Source organism: Aulonocara sp. 'chitande type north' Nkhata Bay, linkage group LG5 (assembly GCF_057382095.1).
Source record: "Aulonocara sp. 'chitande type north' Nkhata Bay isolate Kocher_YH1m ecotype deep benthic linkage group LG5, A_spYH_male_GT1.1, whole genome shotgun sequence".
NCBI classification, from domain to species: Eukaryota; Metazoa; Chordata; class Actinopteri; order Cichliformes; family Cichlidae; genus Aulonocara; species Aulonocara sp. 'chitande type north' Nkhata Bay.
Genome location: NC_141348.1, coordinates 691,670 through 709,386, shown reverse-complemented (window position 1 = coordinate 709,386; position 17,717 = coordinate 691,670). Strand labels below are relative to the sequence as shown.

The 17,717-nt window shown below is 57.3% G+C and overlaps 8 non-coding genes and 4 pseudogenes across 8 annotated transcripts; all 12 read right to left on the bottom strand.

The window, feature by feature from the left end:
• Window positions 1-1,470: 1,470 nt before the first annotated feature.
• LOC147329191 (5S ribosomal RNA) lies at window positions 1,471-1,589 on the bottom strand (annotated as a pseudogene).
• A 2,228-nt stretch (window positions 1,590-3,817) lies between these two features.
• LOC147329190 (5S ribosomal RNA) lies at window positions 3,818-3,936 on the bottom strand (annotated as a pseudogene).
• Window positions 3,937-4,987: 1,051 nt separating this feature from the next.
• On the bottom strand, window positions 4,988-5,106 carry LOC147329189 (5S ribosomal RNA). Its single transcript, XR_015129409.1, has one exon. It is a non-coding gene; the product is annotated as a 5S ribosomal RNA (ribosomal RNA).
• Window positions 5,107-6,602: 1,496 nt separating this feature from the next.
• On the bottom strand, window positions 6,603-6,721 carry LOC147329188 (5S ribosomal RNA). Its single transcript, XR_015129408.1, has one exon. It is a non-coding gene; the product is annotated as a 5S ribosomal RNA (ribosomal RNA).
• Window positions 6,722-7,504: 783 nt separating this feature from the next.
• On the bottom strand, window positions 7,505-7,613 carry LOC147329187 (5S ribosomal RNA; annotated as a pseudogene).
• A 1,757-nt stretch (window positions 7,614-9,370) lies between these two features.
• On the bottom strand, window positions 9,371-9,489 carry LOC147329186 (5S ribosomal RNA). The gene has a single exon (XR_015129674.1). It is a non-coding gene; the product is annotated as a 5S ribosomal RNA (ribosomal RNA).
• A 1,058-nt stretch (window positions 9,490-10,547) lies between these two features.
• On the bottom strand, window positions 10,548-10,666 carry LOC147329185 (5S ribosomal RNA). The gene has a single exon (XR_015129673.1). It is a non-coding gene; the product is annotated as a 5S ribosomal RNA (ribosomal RNA).
• An 860-nt stretch (window positions 10,667-11,526) lies between these two features.
• On the bottom strand, window positions 11,527-11,645 carry LOC147329184 (5S ribosomal RNA). The gene has a single exon (XR_015129672.1). It is a non-coding gene; the product is annotated as a 5S ribosomal RNA (ribosomal RNA).
• A 1,097-nt stretch (window positions 11,646-12,742) lies between these two features.
• On the bottom strand, window positions 12,743-12,861 carry LOC147329183 (5S ribosomal RNA). Its single transcript, XR_015129727.1, has one exon. It is a non-coding gene; the product is annotated as a 5S ribosomal RNA (ribosomal RNA).
• Window positions 12,862-14,277: 1,416 nt separating this feature from the next.
• LOC147329182 (5S ribosomal RNA) lies at window positions 14,278-14,396 on the bottom strand (annotated as a pseudogene).
• A 1,257-nt stretch (window positions 14,397-15,653) lies between these two features.
• Window positions 15,654-15,772, bottom strand: LOC147329181 (5S ribosomal RNA). The gene has a single exon (XR_015129671.1). It is a non-coding gene; the product is annotated as a 5S ribosomal RNA (ribosomal RNA).
• Window positions 15,773-16,830: 1,058 nt separating this feature from the next.
• On the bottom strand, window positions 16,831-16,949 carry LOC147329180 (5S ribosomal RNA). The gene has a single exon (XR_015129669.1). It is a non-coding gene; the product is annotated as a 5S ribosomal RNA (ribosomal RNA).
• Window positions 16,950-17,717: the final 768 nt, after the last annotated feature.

Genomic DNA, 17,717 nt, shown 5'->3' with positions numbered 1-17,717 from the left:
CAACTAAGGCCCTGGTGTGGTGTAAGTGGCCTCAGCCAGCAGCCACAGGCCCTGGTGTGGTCTAAGTGGCCTCAGCCAGTGCCACAGGCCCTGGTGTGGTGTAAGTGGCCTGAGTAAGAGCCACAGGCCCTGGTGTGGTGTAAGTGGCCTCAGCCAGCAGCAAAAGGGCCCTGGTGTGGTGTAAGTGGCCTGAGCAAGTGCCACAGGCCCTGGTGTGGTGTAAGTGGCCTGAGCAAGAGCCACAGGGCCTGGTTTGGTGAAGATGGCCTCGGCCAGAAGCGCAGGGCCTGGTGTGATGTGAGTGGCCTGAGCAAGAGCCACAGGCCCTGGTGTGGTGTAAGTGGCCTCAGCCAGCAGCCACAGGCCCTGGTGTGGTGTAAGTCGCCTCAGCCAGAAGCCACAGGCACTGGTGTGGTGTAAGTGGCCTCAGCCAGCAGCAAAAGGGCCCTGGTGTGGTGTAGGTCGCCTCAGCCAGCAGCCACAGGCCCTGGTGTGGTGTAGATGGCCTCAGCCAGCAGCCACAGGCCCTGGTGTGGTGTAAGTGGCCTCAGCCAGCAGCCACAGGCCCTGGTGTGGTCTAAGTGGCCTCAGCCAGAAGCACAGGGCCTGGTGTGATATGAGTGGCCTGAGCAAGAGCCACAGGCCCTGGTGTGGTGTAAGTGGCCCGAGCAAGAGCCACAGGCCCTGGTGTGGTGTAAGTGGCCTGAGCAAGAGCCACAGGCCCTGGTGTGGTGTAGGTGGCCTCAGCCAGCAGCCACAGGCCCTGGTGTGGTGTAGGTGGCCTCAGCCAGCAGCCACAAGCCCTTGTGTGGTGTAAGTGGCCTCAGCCAGCAGCCACAGACTATGGTGTGGTGTAATTGGCCTCATTAGCAACTAAGGCCCTTGTGTGGTTTAAGTGGCTTCAGCCAGCAGCCACAGGCTCTGGTGTGGTGTAAGTGGCCTCAGCCAGCAGCCACAGGCCCTGGTGTGGTGTAAGTGGCCTCAGCCAGCAGCCACAGGCCCTGGTGTGGTGTAGGTGGCCTCAGCCAGCAGCCACAGGCCCTGGTGTGGTGTAAGTGGCCTCAATAGCAACTAAGGCCCTGGTGTGGTCTAAGCGGCCTGAGCCAGTGCCACAGGCCCTGGTGTGGTGTAAGTGGCCTGAGCAAGAGCCACAGACCCTGGTGTGGTGTAAATGGCCTCAATAGCAACTAAGGCCCTGGTGTGGTGTATGTGGCCTCAGCCAGCAGCCACAGGCCCTGTTGTGGTGTAACTGGCCTCAGCCAGAGCAACAGACCCTGATGTGGTGTAAGTGGCCCCAGCCGGTCACTCAGGCCCTGGTGTGGTGTAGGTGGCATCAGCTAGCAGCACAAGACATTGGAAAAGAGCCAAAAGCAATGTCGTTAATGTGCCCTCATTAATGGGGAGCTGCTTTTGGTCTTTTAATACACCCCTTCTCTGGATCAAAAGCGGTTCAATGACATGAAAATGAAAGCCTTACAGCACCAGGTTTTCCCAGGCAGTCTCCCATCCAAGTACTAACCAAGCCCAGCCCTGCTTAGCTTCCGAGATCAGACGAGGTCGGGCGTGCTTAGGGTGGTATGGCCGTAAGCTGCTGGCCCCAGCACAATGTCTCAATTTATGGATTCAAGTGATTAGGTGGCAAGTACCTGAAGTTACGAAGACAATCCTATAACCATACCTGCATGTTTGCATAATACCCTAACCCAAAGGCTCAGTTTGGCATTTATCCAACAGCACAGGCCCTGGATTGTTGAAGATGGCCACAGCAAGCAGCACAGGGCCTGGTTTGGTGAAGATGGCCTCAGCCAGAAGCACAGGGCCTGGTGTGATATGAGTGGCCTGAGCAAGAGCCACAGGCCCTGGTGTGGTGTAAGTGGAATCAGCCAGCAGCCACAGGCCCTGGTGTGGTGTAAGTGGCCTGAGCCAGAGCCACAGGCCCTGGTGTGGTGTAACTGGCCTGAATAGCAAATAAGGCCCTGGTGTGGTGTAAGTGGCCTCAGCCAGAGCCACAGGCCCTGGTGTGGTGTAAGTGGCCTCAATAGCAACTAAGGCCCTGGTGTGGTGTAAGTGGCCTCAGCCAACAGCCACAGGCCCTGGTATGGTGTAAGTGGCCTCAGCCAGCAGCCACAGGCCCTGGTGTGGTGTAAGTGGCCAGAAGCGCAGGGCCTGGTGTGATGTGAGTGGCCTGAGCAAGAGCCACAGACCCTGGTGTGGTGTAATAGGCCTCAATAGCAACTAAGGCCCTGGTGTGGTGTATGTGGCCTCAGCCAGCAGCCACAGGCCCTGGTGTGGTGTAACTGGCCTCAGCCAGCAGCCACAGGCCCTGGTGTGGTGTAAGTGGCCTCAGCCAGAGCCACAGGCCCTGATGTGGTGTAAGTCGCCTCAGCTAGCAGCACAGGGCCTGGTTTGGTGAAGATGGCCTCGGCCAGAAGCACAGGACCTGGTTTGATATGAGTGGCCTGAGCCAGCAGCCACAGGCCCTGGTGTGGTGTAAGTGGCCTCAGCCAGCAGCAACAGGCCCTGGTGTGGTGTAAGTCGCCTCAGCCAGAAGCCACAGGCACTGGTGTGGTGTAAGTGGCCTCAGCCAGCAGCAACAGGCCGTGGTGTGGTGTAAGTCGCCTCAGCAAGCAGCCACAGGCCCTGGTGTGGTGTAGGTGGTCTCAGCCAGCAGCCACAGTTCCTGGTGTGGTGTAAGTGGCCTCAGCCAGCAGCCACAGGCCCTGGTGTGGTGTAAGTGGCCTCAGCAAGAGCCACAGACCCTGGTGTGGTGTAATTGGCCTAAGCCAGAGCCACAGGCCCTGGTGTGGTGTAAGTGGCCTGAGCAAGAACCACAGGGCCTGGTTTGGTGAAGATGGCCTCGGCCAGAAGCGCAGGGCCTGGTGTGATGTGAGTGGCCTGAGCAAGAGCCACAGGCCCTGGTGTGGTGTAAGTGGCCTCAGCCAGCAGCCACAGGCCCTGGTGTGGTGTAAGTCGCCTCAGCCAGAAGCCACAGGCACTGGTGTGGTGTAAGTGGCCTCAGCCAGCAGCAAAAGGGCCCTGGTGTGGTGTAAGTCGCCTCAGCCAGCAGCCACAGGCCCTGGTGTGGTGTAGGTGGCCTCAGCCAGCAGCCACAGGCCCTGGTGTGGTGTAAGTGGCCTCAGCCAGTGCCACAGGCCCTGGTGTGGTGTAAGTGGGCTGAGCAAGAGCCACAGACCATGGTGTGGTGTAATTGGCCTCAATAGCAACTAAGGCCCTGGTGTGGTGTAAGTGGCCTCAGCCAGCAGCCACAGGCCCTGGTGTGGTGTAGGTGGCCTCAGCCAGCAGCCACAGGCCCTGGTGTGGTGTAGGTGGCCTCAGCCAGCAGCCACAAGCCCTTGTGTGGTGTAAGTGGCCTCAGCCAGCAGCCACAGGCCCTGGTGTGGTGTAAGTGGCCTCAGCCAGTGCCACAGGCCCTGGTGTGGTGTAAGTGGCCTGAGCAAGAGCCACAGACCATGGTGTGGTGTAATTGGCCTCAATAGCAACTAAGGCCCTGGTGTGGTGTAAGTGGCCTCAGCCAGCAGCCACAGGCCCTGGTGTGGTGTAAGTGGCCTCAGCCAGCAGCCACAGGCCCTGGTGTGGTGTAAGTGGCCTCAGCCAGAGCCACAGGCCCTGATGTGGTGTAAGTGGCCCCAGCCGGTCACTCAGGCCCTGGTGTGGTGTAGGTGGCATCAGCTAGCAGCACAAGACATTGGAAAACAGCCAAAAGCAATGTCGTTAATGTGCCCTCATTAATGGGCAGCTGCTTTTGGTCTTTTAATACACCCCTTCTCTGGATCAAAAGTGGTTCAATGACATGAAAGGCTTACAGCACCAGGTATTCCCAGGCAGTCTCCCATCCAAGTACTAACCAAGCCCAGCCCTGGTCAGCTTCCGAGATCAGACGAGGTCGGGCGTGCTCAGGGTGGTATGGCCGTAAGCTGCTGGCCCCAGCACAATGTCTCAATTTATGGATTCAGGTGATTAGGTGGCAAGTACCTGAAGTTACGAAGACAATCCTATAACCCTACCTTCATGTTTGCATAATACCCTAACCCAAAGGCTCAGTTTAGCATTTATCCAACAGCACAGGCCCTGGATTGTTGAAGATGGCCTCAGGAACTAGCACAGGGCCTGGTGTGTTGTACATGGCCACAGCTAGCAGCACAGGGCCTGGTTTGGTGAAGATGGCCTCGGCCAGAAGCGCAGGGCCTGGTGTGATGTGAGTGGCCTGAGCAAGAGCCACAGGCCCTGGTGTGGTGTAAGTGGCCTGAGCAAGAGCCACAGGCCCTGGTGTGGTGTAAGTGGCCTCAATAGCAAATAAGGCCCTGGTGTGGTGTAAGTGGCCTCAGCCAGTGCCACAGGCCCTGGTGTGGTGTAAGTGGCCTGAGCAAGAGCCAAAGACCCTGGTGTGGTGTAATTGGCCTCAATAGCAACTAAGGCCCTGGTGTGGTGTAGGTGGCCTCAGCCAGCAGCCACAGGCCCTTGTGTGGTGTAAGTGGCCTCTACCAGCAGCCACAGGCCCTGGTGTGGTGTAAGTGGCCTCAGCCAGTGCCACAGGCCCTGGTGTGGTGTAATTGGCCTCAATAGCAACTAAGGCCCTGGTGTGGTGTAAGTGGCCTGAGCAAGAGCCACATACCCTGGTGTGGTGTAATTGGCCTCAATAGCAACTAAGGCCCTGGTGTGGTGTAGGTGGCCTCAGCCAGCAGCCACAGGCCCTGGTGTGGTGTAAGTGGCCTCAGCCAGCAGCCACAGGCCCTGGTGTGGTGTAAGTGGCCTCAGCCAGAGCAACAGGCCCTGATGTGGTGTAAGTGGCCCCAGCCGGTCACTCAGGCCCTGGTGTGGTGTAGGTGGCATCAGCTAGCAGCACAAGACATTGGAAAACAGCCAAAAGCAATGTCGTTAATGTGCCCTCATTAATGGGGAGCTGCTTCTGGTCTTTTAATACACCCCTTCTCTGGATCAAAAGCGGTTCAATGACATGAAAATGAAAGGCTTACAGCACCAGGTATTCCCAGGCAGTCTCCCATCCAAGTACTAACCAAGCCCAGCCCTGCTTAGCTTCCGAGATCAGACGAGGTCGGGCGTGCTCAGGGTGGTATGGCCGTAAGCTGCTGGCCCCAGCACAATGTCTCAATTTATGGATTCAGGTGATTAGGTGGCAAGTACCTGAAGTTACGAAGACAATCCTATAACCATACCTGCATGTTTGCATAATACCCTAACCAAAAGGCTCAGTTTGGCATTTATCCAACAGCACAGGCCCTGGATTGTTGAAGATGGCCTCAAGAACCAGCACAGGACCTGGTGTGTTTTACATGGCCACAGCAAGCAGCACAGGGCCTGGTTTGGTGAAGATGGCCTCAGCAAGCAGCCACAGGCCCTGGTTTGGTGTAAGTGGCCTCAGCTAGCAGCACAGGCCCTGGTGTGATGTGAGTGGCCTGAGCAAGAGCCACAGGCCTTGGTGTGGTGTAAGTGGCCTCAGCCAGCAGCCACAGGCCCTGGTGTGGTGTAAGTCGCCTCAGCCAGAAGCCACAGGCCCTGGTGTGGTGTAGGTGGCCTCAGCCAGCAGCAAAAGGGCCCTGGTGTGGTGTAAGTCGCCTCAGCCAGCAGCCACAGGCCCTGGTGTGGTGTAGGTGGCCTCAGCCAGCAGCCACAGGCCCTGGTGTGGTGTAAGTGGCCTCAGCCAGCAGCCACAGGCCCTGGTGTGGTGTAAGTGGCCTCAGCCAGTGCCACAGGCCCTGGTGTGGTGTAAGTGGTCTGAGCAAGAGCCACAGACCCTGGTGTGGTGTAATTGGCCTCAGCCAGCAGCCACAGGCCCTGGTGTGGTGTAAGTCGCCTCAGACAGAAGCCACAGGCACTGGTGTGGTGTAAGTGGCCTCAGCCAGCAGCAAAAGGGCCCTGGTGTGGTGTAAGTCGCCTCAGCCAGCAGCCACAGGCCCTGGTGTGGTGTAGGTGGCCTCAGCCACCAGCCACAGGCCCTGGTGTGGTGTAAGTGGCCTCAGCCAGCAGCCACAGGCCCTGGTGTGGTGTAAGTGGCCTCAGCCAGCAGCCACAGGCCCTGGTGTGGTGTAAGTGGCCTCAGCCAGTGCCACAGGCCCTGGTGTGGTGTAAGTGGCCTGAGCAAGAGCCACAGACCCTGGTGTGGTGTAATTGGCCTCAATAGCAACTAATGCCCTGGTGTGGTGTAGGTGGCCTAAGCCAGCAGCCACAGGCCCTGGTGTGGTGTAAGTGGCCTGAGCAAGAGCCACAGGCCCTGGTGTGGTGTAAGTGGCCTGAGCAAGAGCCACAGACCCTGGTGTGGTGTAATTGGCCTCAATAGCAACTAATGCCCTGGTGTGGTGTAGGTGGCCTCAGCCAGCAGCCACAGGCCCTGGTGTGGTGAAAGTGGCCTCAGCCAGAGCCACAGGCCCTGATGTGGTGTAAGTGGCCCCAGCCGGTCACTCAGGCCCTTGTGTGGTGTAGGTTGCATCAGCTAGCAGCACAAGACATTGGAAAAGAGCCAAAAGCAGTGTCGTTAATGTGCCCTCATTAATGGGCAGCTGCTTTTGGTCTTTTAATACACCCCTTCTCTGGATCAAAAGCGGTTCAATGACATGAAAATCAAAGGCTTACAGCACCAGGTATTCCCAGGCAGTCTCCCATCCAAGTACTAACCAAGCCCAGCCCTGCTTAGCTTCCGAGATCAGACGAGGTCGGGCGTGCTCAGGGTGGTATGGCCGTAAGCTGCTGGCCCCAGCACAATGTCTCAATTTATGGATTCAAGTGATTAGGTGGCAAGTACCTGAAGTCACGAAGACAATCCTATAACCCTACCTGCATGTTTGCATAATACCCTAACCCAAAGGCTCAGTTTAGCATTTATCCAACAGCACAGGTCCTGGATTGTTGAAGTTGGCCTCAGGAACCAGCACAGGGCCTGGTGTGTTGTAAGTCGCCTCAGCCAGAAGCCACAGGCACTGGTGTGGTGTAAGTGGCCTCAGCCAGCAGCAAAAGGGCCCTGGTGTGGTGTAAGTGGCCTCAGCCAGCAGCCACAGGCCCTGGTGTGGTGTAGGTGGCCTCAGCCAGCAGCCACAGGCCCTTGTGTGGTGTAATTGGCCTCAATAGCAACTAAGGCCCTGGTGTGGTGTAAGTGGCCTCAGCCAGTGCCACAGGCCCTGGTGTGGTGTAAGTGGCCTGAGCAAGAGCCACAGACCCTGGTGTGGTGTAATTGGCCTCAATAGCAACTAAGGCCCTGGTGTGGTGTAGGTGGCCTCAGCCAGCAGCCACAGGCCCTGGTGTGGTGTAAGTGGCCTCAGCCAGCAGCCACAGGCCCTGATGTGGTGTAAGTGGCCCCAGCCGGTCCCTCAGGCCCTTGTGTGGTGTAGGTTGCATCAGCTAGCAGCACAAGACATTGGAAAACAGCCAAAAGCAATGTCGTTAATGTGCCCTCATTAATGGGGAGCTGCTTCTGGTCTTTTAATACACCCCTTCTCTGGATCAAAAGCGGTTCAATGACATGAAAAAGAAAGGCTTACAGCACCAGGTATTCCCCCATCCAAGTACTAACCAAGCCCAGCCCTGCTTAGCTTCCGAGATCAGACGAGGTCGGGCGTGCTCAGGGTGGTATGGCCGTAAGCTGCTGGCCCCAGCACAATGTCTCAATTTATGGATTCAAGTGATTAGGTGGCAAGTACCTGAAGTCACGAAGACAATCCTATAACCCTACCTGCATGTTTGCATAATACCCTAACCCAAAGGCTCAGTTTAGCATTTATCCAACAGCACAGGTCCTGGATTGTTGAAGTTGGCCTCAGGAACCAGCACAGGGCCTGGTGTGTTGTACATGGCCACAGCAAGCAGCACAGGGCCTGGTTTGGTGAAGATGGCCTCGGCCAGAAGCACAGGGCCTGGTGTGATATGAGTGGCCTTAGCAAGAGCCACAGGCCCTGGTGTGGTGTAAGTGGAATCAGCCAGAAGCCACAGGCCCTGGTGTGGTGTAAGTGGCCTCAGCCAGAGCCACAGGCCCTGGTGTGGTGTAACTGGCCTCAATAGCAAATAAGGCCCTGATGTGGTGTAAGTGGCCTCAGCCAGAGCCACAGGCCCTGGTGTGGTGTAAGTGGCCTCAATAGCAACTAAGGCCCTGGTGTGGTGTAAGTGGCCTCAGCCAGCAGTCACAGGCCCTGGTGTGGTGTAGGTGGCCTCAGCCAGCAGCCACAGGCTCTGGTGTGGTGTAAGTCGCCTCAGCCAGCAGCCACAGGCCCTGGTATGGTGTAAGTGGCCTCAGCCAGCAGCCACAGGCCCTGGTGTGGTGTAAGTGGCCAGAAGCGCAGGGCCTGGTGTGATGTGAGTGGCCTGAGCAAGAGCCACAGACCCTGGTGTGGTGTAATTGGCCTCAATAGCAACTAAGGCCCTGGTGTGGTGTATGTGGCCTCAGCCAGCAGCCACAGGCCCTGGTGTGGTGTAACTGGCCTCAGCCAGCAGCCACAGGCCCTGGTGTGGTGTAAGTGGCCTCAGCCAGAGCCACAGGCCCTGATGTGGTGTAAGTCGCCTCAGCCAGAAGCCACAGGCACTGGTGTGGTGTAAGTGGCCTCAGCCAGCAGCAACAGGCCCTGGTGTGGTGTAAGTCGCCTCAGCAAGCAGCCACAGGCCCTGGTGTGGTGTAGGTGGCCTCAGCCAGCAGCCACAGGCCCTGGTATGGTGTAAGTGGCCTCAGCCAGCAGCCACAGGCCCTGGTGTGGTCTAAGTGGCCTCAGCAAGAGCCACAGACCCTGGTGTGGTGTAATTGGCCTCAGCCAGAGCCACAGGCCCTGATGTGGTGTAAGTGGCCTCAGCCAGAGCCACAGGCCCTGGTGTGGTGTAACTGGCCTCAATAGCAAATAAGGCCCTGATGTGGTGTAAGTGGCCTCAGCCAGAGCCACAGACCCTGGTGTGGTGTAATTGGCCTCAGCCAGAGCCACAGGCCCTGGTGTGGTGTAGGTGGCCTCAGCCAGCCGCCACAGGCCCTGGTGTGGTGTAAGTGGCCTCAGCCAGCAGCCACAGGCCCTGGTGTGGTGTAAGTGGCCTGAGCAAGAGCCACAGACCATGGTGTGGTGTAATTGGCCTCAATAGCAACTAAGGCCCTGGTGTGGTGTAGGTGGCCTCAGCCAGCAGCCACAGGCCGTGGTGTGGTGTAAGTGGCCTCAGCCAGAGCCACAGGCCCTGATGTGGTGTAAGTGGCCCCAGCCGGTCACTCAGGCCCTGGTGTGGTGTAGGTGGCATCAGCTAGCAGCACAAGACATTGGAAAAGAGCCAAAAGCAATGTCGTTAATGTGCCCTCATTAATGGGCAGCTGCTTTTGGTCTTTTAATACACCCCTTTTCTGGATCAAAAGCGGTTCAATGACATGAAAATGAAAGGCTTACAGCACCAAGTATTCCCAGGCAGTCTCCCATCCAAGTACTAACCAAGCCCAGCCCTGCTTAGCTTCCGAGATCAGACGAGGTCGGGCGTGCTCAGGGTGGTATGGCCGTAAGCTGCTGGCCCCAGCACAATGTCTCAATTTATGGATTCAAGTGATTAGGTGGCAAGTACCTGAAGTTACGAAGACAATCCTATAACCATACCGGCATGTTTGCATAATACCCTAACCCAAAGGCTCAGTTTAGCATTTATCCAACAGCACAGGCCCTGGATTGTTGAAGATGGCCTCAGGAACCAGCACAGGGCCTGGTGTGTTGTACATGGCCACAGCTAGCAGCACAGGGCCTGGTTTGGTGAAGATGGCCTCGGCCAGAAGAGCAGGGCCTGGTGTGATATGAGTGGCCTGAGCAAGAGCCACAGGCCCTGGTGTGGTGTAAGTGGCCTGAGCAAGAGCCACAGGCCCTGGTGTGGTGTAAGTGGCCTCAGCCAGCAGCCACAGGCCCTGGTGTGGTGTAAGTCACCTCAGCCAGAAGCCACAGTCCCTGGTGTGGTGTAAGTGGCCTCAGCCAGCAGCAACAGGCCCTGGTGTGGTGTAAGTCGCCTCAGCCAGCAGCCACAGGCCCTGGTGTGGTGTAGGTGGCCTCAGCCTGCAGCCACAGGCCCTGGTGTGGTCTAAGTGGCCTCAGCCAGTGCCACAGGCCCTGGTGTGGTGTAAGTGGCCTGAGCAAGAGCCACAGACCCTGGTGTGGTGTAAATGGCCTCAATAGCAACTAAGGCCCTGGTGTGGTGTATGTGGCCTCAGCCAGCAGCCACAGGCCCTGGTGTGGTGTAACTGGCCTCAGCCAGCAGCCACAGGCCCTGGTGTGGTGTAAGTGGCCTCAATAGCAACTAAGGCCCTGGTGTGGTGTAAGTGGCCTCAGCCAGCAGCCACAGGCTCTGGTGTGGTGTAACTGGCCTCAGCCAGCAGCCACAGGCCCTGATGTGGTGTAAGTGGCCCCAGCCGGTCACTCAGGCCCTGGTGTGGTGTAGGTGGCATCAGCTAGCAGCACAAGACATTGGAAAAGAGCCAAAAGCAATGTCGTTAATGTGCCCTCATTAATGGGCAGCTGCTTTTGGTCTTTTAATACACCCCTTTTCTGGATCAAAAGCGGTTCAATGACATGAAAATGAAAGGCTTACAGCACCAAGTATTCCCAGGCAGTCTCCCATCCAAGTACTAACCAAGCCCAGCCCTGCTTAGCTTCCGAGATCAGACGAGGTCGGGCGTGCTCAGGGTGGTATGGCCGTAAGCTGCTGGCCCCAGCACAATGTCTCAATTTATGGATTCAAGTGATTAGGTGGCAAGTACCTGAAGTTACGAAGACAATCCTATAACCATACCTGCATGTTTGCATAATACCCTAACCCAAAGGCTCAGTTTAGCATTTATCCAACAGCACAGGCCCTGGATTGTTGAAGATGGCCTCAGGAACCAGCACAGGGCCTGGTGTGTTGTACATGGCCACAGCTAGCAGCACAGGGCCTGGTTTGGTGAAGATGGCCTCGGCCAGAAGAGCAGGGCCTGGTGTGATATGAGTGGCCTGAGCAAGAGCCACAGGCCCTGGTGTGGTGTAAGTGGCCTGAGCAAGAGCCACAGGCCCTGGTGTGGTGTAAGTGGCCTCAGCCAGCAGCCACAGGCCCTGGTGTGGTGTAAGTCACCTCAGCCAGAAGCCACAGTCCCTGGTGTGGTGTAAGTGGCCTCAGCCAGCAGCAACAGGCCCTGGTGTGGTGTAAGTCGCCTCAGCCAGCAGCCACAGGCCCTGGTGTGGTGTAGGTGGCCTCAGCCTGCAGCCACAGGCCCTGGTGTGGTCTAAGTGGCCTCAGCCAGTGCCACAGGCCCTGGTGTGGTGTAAGTGGCCTGAGCAAGAGCCACAGACCCTGGTGTGGTGTAAATGGCCTCAATAGCAACTAAGGCCCTGGTGTGGTGTAAGTGGCCCCAGCCGGTCACTCAGGCCCTGGTGTGGTGTAGGTGGCATCAGCTAGCAGCACAAGACATTGGAAAAGAGCCAAAAGCAATGTCGTTAATGTGCCCTCATTAATGGGCAGCTGCTTTTGGTCTTTTAATACACCCCTTTTCTGGATCAAAAGCGGTTCAATGACATGAAAATGAAAGGCTTACAGCACCAAGTATTCCCAGGCAGTCTCCCATCCAAGTACTAACCAAGCCCAGCCCTGCTTAGCTTCCGAGATCAGACGAGGTCGGGCGTGCTCAGGGTGGTATGGCCGTAAGCTGCTGGCCCCAGCACAATGTCTCAATTTATGGATTCAAGTGATTAGGTGGCAAGTACCTGAAGTTACGAAGACAATCCTATAACCATACCTGCATGTTTGCATAATACCCTAACCCAAAGGCTCAGTTTAGCATTTATCCAACAGCACAGGCCCTGGATTGTTGAAGATGGCCTCAGGAACCAGCACAGGGCCTGGTGTGTTGTACATGGCCACAGCTAGCAGCACAGGGCCTGGTTTGGTGAAGATGGCCTCGGCCAGAAGAGCAGGGCCTGGTGTGATATGAGTGGCCTGAGCAAGAGCCACAGGCCCTGGTGTGGTATAAGTGGCCTGAGCAAGAGCCACAGGCCCTGGTGTGGTGTAAGTGGCCTCAGCCAGCAGCCACAGGCCCTGGTGTGGTGTAAGTCACCTCAGCCAGAAGCCACAGGCCCTGGTGTGGTGTAAGTGGCCTCAGCCAGCAGCAACAGGCCCTGGTGTGGTGTAAGTCGCCTCAGCCAGCAGCCACAGGCCCTGGTGTGGTGTAGGTGGCCTCAGCCTGCAGCCACAGGCCCTGGTGTGGTCTAAGTGGCCTCAGCCAGTGCCACAGGCCCTGGTGTGGTGTAAGTGGCCTGAGCAAGAGCCACAGACCCTGGTGTGGTGTAAATGGCCTCAATAGCAACTAAGGCCCTGGTGTGGTGTATGTGGCCTCAGCCAGCAGCCACAGGCCCTGGTGTGGTGTAACTGGCCTCAGCCAGCAGCCACAGGCCCTGGTGTGGTGTAAGTGGCCTCAATAGCAACTAAGGCCCTGGTGTGGTGTAAGTGGCCTCAGCCAGCAGCCACAGGCTCTGGTGTGGTGTAACTGGCCTCAGCCAGCAGCCACAGGCCCTGGTGTGGTGTAAGTGGCCTCAGCCAGAGCCACAGGCCCTGATGTGGTGTAAGTGGCCCCAGCCGGTCACTTAGGTCCTGGTGTGGTGTAGGTGGCATCAGCTAGCAGCACAAGACATTGGAAAAGAGCCAAAAGGAGTGTCGTTAATGTGCCCTCATTAATGGGCAGCTGCTTTTGGTCTTTTAATACACCCCTTCTCTGGATCAAAAGCGGTTCAATGACATGAAAATGAAAGACTGACAGCACCAGGTATTCCCAGGCAGTCTCCCATCCAAGTACTAACCAAGCCCAGCCCTGCTTAGCTTCCGAGATCAGACGAGGTCGGGTGTGCTCAGGGTGGTATGGCCGTAAGCTGCTGGGCCCAGCACAATGTCTCAATTTATGGATTCAAGTGATTAGGTGGCAAGTACCTGAAGTTACGAAGATAATCCTATAACCATACCTGCATGTTTGCATAATACCCTAACCCAAAGGCTCAGTTTGGCATTTATCCAACAGCACAGGCCCTGGATTGTTGAAGATGGCCTCAGGAACCAGCACAGGGCCTGGTGTGTTGTACATGGCTACAGCAAGCAGCACAGGGCCTGGTTTGGTGAAGATGGCCTCGGCCAGAAGCGCAGGGCCTGGTGTGATGTGAGTGGCCTGAGCAAGAGCCACAGGCCTTGGTGTGGTGTAAGTGGCCTCAGCCAGCAGCCACAGGCCCTGGTGTGGTGTAGGTGGCCTCAGCCAGCAGCCACAGGCCCTGGTGTGGTGTAAGTGGCCTCAGCCAGCAGCCACAGGCCCTGGTGTGGTGTAAGTGGCCTCAGCCAGCAGCCACAGGCCCTGGTGTGGTGTAAGTGGCCTCAGCCAGTGCCACAGGCCCTGGTGTAGTGTAAGTAGCCTGAGCAAGAGCCACAGACCCTGGTGTGGTGTAATTGGCCTCAGCCAGCAGCCACAGGCCCTGGTGTGGTGTAAGTGGCCTCAGCCAGTGCCACAGGCCCTGGTGTAGTGTAAGTGGCCTGAGCAAGAGCCACAGACCCTGGTGTGGTGTAATTGGCCTCAGCCAGAAGCCACAGGCCCTGGTGTGGTGTAAGTCGCCTCAGCCAGAAGCCACAGGTACTGGTGTGGTGTAAGTGGCCTCAGCCAGCTGCAAAAGGGCCCTGGTGTGGTGTAAGTCGCCTCAGCCAGCAGCCACCGGCCCTGGTGTGGTGTAGGTGGCCTCAGCCAGCAGCCACAGGCCCTGGTGTGGTATAAGTGGCCTCAGCCAGCAGCCACAGGCCCTGGTGTGGTGTAAGTGGCCTCAGCCAGCAGCCACAGGCCCTGGTGTGGTGTAAGTGGCCTCAGCCAGTGCCACAGGCCCTGGTGTGGTGTAAGTGGCCTGAGCAAGAGCCACAGGCCCTGGTGTGGTGTAAGTGGCCTGAGCAAGAGCCACAGACCCTGGTGTGGTGTAATTGGCCTCAATAGCAACTAATGCCCTGGTGTGGTGTAGGTGGCCTCAGCCAGCAGCCACAGGCCCTGGTGTGGTGTAAGTGGCCTCAGCCAGCAGCCACAGGCCCTGGTGTGGTGTAAGTGGCCTCAGCCAGAGCCACAGGCCCTGATGTGGTGTAAGTGGCCCCAGCCGGTCACTCAGGCCCTTGTGTGGTGTAGGTTGCATCAGCTAGCAGCACAAGACATTGGAAAAGAGCCAAAAGCAATGTCGTTAATGTGCCCTCATTAATGGGCAGATGCTTTTGGTCTTTTAATACACCCCTTCTCTGGATCAAAAGCGGTTCAATGACATGAAAATGAAAGGCTTACAGCACCAGGTATTCCCAGGAAGTCTCCCATCCAAGTACTAACCAAGCCCAGCCCTGGTCAGCTTCCGAGATCAGACGAGGTTGGGCGTGCTCAGGGTGGTATGGCCGTAAGCTGCTGGGCCCAGCACAATGTCTCAATTTATGGATTCAAGTGATTAGGTGGCAAGTACCTGAAGTTACGAAGACAATCCTATAACCATACCTGCATGTTTGCATAATACCCTAACCCAAAGGCTCACTTTGGCATTTATCCAACAGCACAGGCCCTGGATTGTTGAAGATGGCCTCAGGAACCAGCACAGGGCCTGGTGTGTTGTACATGGCCACAGCAAGCAGCACAGGGCCTGGTTTGGTGAAGATGGCCTCGGCCAGAAGCGCAGGGCCTGGTGTGATGTGAGTGGCCTGCGCAAGAGCCACAGGCCCTGGTGTGGTGTAAGTGGAATCAGCCAGCAGCCACAGGCCCTGGTGTGGTGTAAGTGGCCTCAGCCAGAGCCACAGGCCCTGGTGTGGTGTAACTGGCCTCAATAGCAAATAAGGCCCTGGTGGGGTGTAAGTGGCCTCAGCCAGAGCCACAGGCCCTGGTGTGGTGTAAGTGGCCTCAATAGCAACTAAGGCCCTGGTGTGGTGTAAGTGGCCTCAGCCAGCAGTCACAGGCCCTGGTGTGGTGTAGGTGGCCTCAGCCAGCAGCCACAGGCTCTGGTGTGGTGTAAGTCGCCTCAGCCAGCAGCCACAGGCCCTGGTGTGGTGTAGGTGGCCTCAGCCAGCAGCCACAGGCCCTGGTGTGGTGTAATTGGCCTCAGCCAGCAGCCACAAGCCCTGGTGTGGTGTAAGTGGCCTCAGCCAGCAGCCACAGGCCCTGGTGTGGTGTAAGTGGCCTCAGCCAGTGCCACAGGCCCTGGTGTGGTGTAAGTGGCCTGAGCAAGAGCCACAGAGCCTGGTGTGGTGTAATTGGCCTCAGCCAGCAGCCACAGGCCCTGGTGTGGTGTAAGTCGCCTCAGCCAGAAGCCACAGGCACTGGTGTGGTGTAAGTGGCCTCAGCCAGCAGCAAGAGGGCCCTGGTGTGGTGTAAGTGGCCTCAGCCAGCAGCCACAGGCCCTGGTGTGGTGTAACTGGCCTCAGCCAGCAGCCACAGGCCGTGGTGTGGTGTAAGTGGCCTCAGCCAGAGCCACAGGCCCTGATGTGGTGTAAGTGGCCCCAGCCGGTCACTCAGGCCCTGGTGTGGTGTAGGTGGCATCAGCTAGCAGCACAAGACATTGGAAAAGAGCCAAAAGCAATGTCGTTAATGTGCCCTCATTAATGGGCAGCTGCTTTTGGTCTTTTAATACACCCCTTTTCTGGATCAAAAGCGGTTCAATGACATGAAAATGAAAGGCTTACAGCACCAAGTATTCCCAGGCAGTCTCCCATCCAAGTACTAACCAAGCCCAGCCCTGCTTAGCTTCCGAGATCAGACGAGGTCGGGCGTGCTCAGGGTGGTATGGCCGTAAGCTGCTGGCCCCAGCACAATGTCTCAATTTATGGATTCAAGTGATTAGGTGGCAAGTACCTGAAGTTACGAAGACAATCCTATAACCATACCTGCATGTTTGCATAATACCCTAACCCAAAGGCTCAGTTTAGCATTTATCCAACAGCACAGGCCCTGGATTGTTGAAGATGGCCTCAGGAACCAGCACAGGGCCTGGTGTGTTGTACATGGCCACAGCTAGCAGCACAGGGCCTGGTTTGGTGAAGATGGCCTCGGCCAGAAGAGCAGGGCCTGGTGTGATATGAGTGGCCTGAGCAAGAGCCACAGGCCCTGGTGTGGTGTAAGTGGCCTGAGCAAGAGCCACAGGCCCTGGTGTGGTGTAAGTGGCCTCAGCCAGCAGCCACAGGCCCTGGTGTGGTGTAAGTCACCTCAGCCAGAAGCCACAGTCCCTGGTGTGGTGTAAGTGGCCTCAGCCAGCAGCAACAGGCCCTGGTGTGGTGTAAGTCGCCTCAGCCAGCAGCCACAGGCCCTGGTGTGGTGTAGGTGGCCTCAGCCTGCAGCCACAGGCCCTGGTGTGGTCTAAGTGGCCTCAGCCAGTGCCACAGGCCCTGGTGTGGTGTAAGTGGCCTGAGCAAGAGCCACAGACCCTGGTGTGGTGTAAATGGCCTCAATAGCAACTAAGGCCCTGGTGTGGTGTATGTGGCCTCAGCCAGCAGCCACAGGCCCTGGTGTGGTGTAACTGGCCTCAGCCAGCAGCCACAGGCCCTGGTGTGGTGTAAGTGGCCTCAATAGCAACTAAGGCCCTGGTGTGGTGTAAGTGGCCTCAGCCAGCAGCCACAGGCTCTGGTGTGGTGTAACTGGCCTCAGCCAGCAGCCACAGGCCCTGATGTGGTGTAAGTGGCCCCAGCCGGTCACTCAGGCCCTGGTGTGGTGTAGGTGGCATCAGCTAGCAGCACAAGACATTGGAAAAGAGCCAAAAGCAATGTCGTTAATGTGCCCTCATTAATGGGCAGCTGCTTTTGGTCTTTTAATACACCCCTTTTCTGGATCAAAAGCGGTTCAATGACATGAAAATGAAAGGCTTACAGCACCAAGTATTCCCAGGCAGTCTCCCATCCAAGTACTAACCAAGCCCAGCCCTGCTTAGCTTCCGAGATCAGACGAGGTCGGGCGTGCTCAGGGTGGTATGGCCGTAAGCTGCTGGCCCCAGCACAATGTCTCAATTTATGGATTCAAGTGATTAGGTGGCAAGTACCTGAAGTTACGAAGACAATCCTATAACCATACCTGCATGTTTGCATAATACCCTAACCCAAAGGCTCAGTTTAGCATTTATCCAACAGCACAGGCCCTGGATTGTTGAAGATGGCCTCAGGAACCAGCACAGGGCCTGGTGTGTTGTACATGGCCACAGCTAGCAGCACAGGGCCTGGTTTGGTGAAGATGGCCTCGGCCAGAAGAGCAGGGCCTGGTGTGATATGAGTGGCCTGAGCAAGAGCCACAGGCCCTGGTGTGGTGTAAGTGGCCTGAGCAAGAGCCACAGGCCCTGGTGTGGTGTAAGTGGCCTCAGCCAGCAGCCACAGGCCCTGGTGTGGTGTAAGTCACCTCAGCCAGAAGCCACAGTCCCTGGTGTGGTGTAAGTGGCCTCAGCCAGCAGCAACAGGCCCTGGTGTGGTGTAAGTCGCCTCAGCCAGCAGCCACAGGCCCTGGTGTGGTGTAGGTGGCCTCAGCCTGCAGCCACAGGCCCTGGTGTGGTCTAAGTGGCCTCAGCCAGTGCCACAGGCCCTGGTGTGGTGTAAGTGGCCTGAGCAAGAGCCACAGACCCTGGTGTGGTGTAAATGGCCTCAATAGCAACTAAGGCCCTGGTGTGGTGTATGTGGCCTCAGCCAGCAGCCACAGGCCCTGGTGTGGTGTAACTGGCCTCAGCCAGCAGCCACAGGCCCTGGTGTGGTGTAAGTGGCCTCAA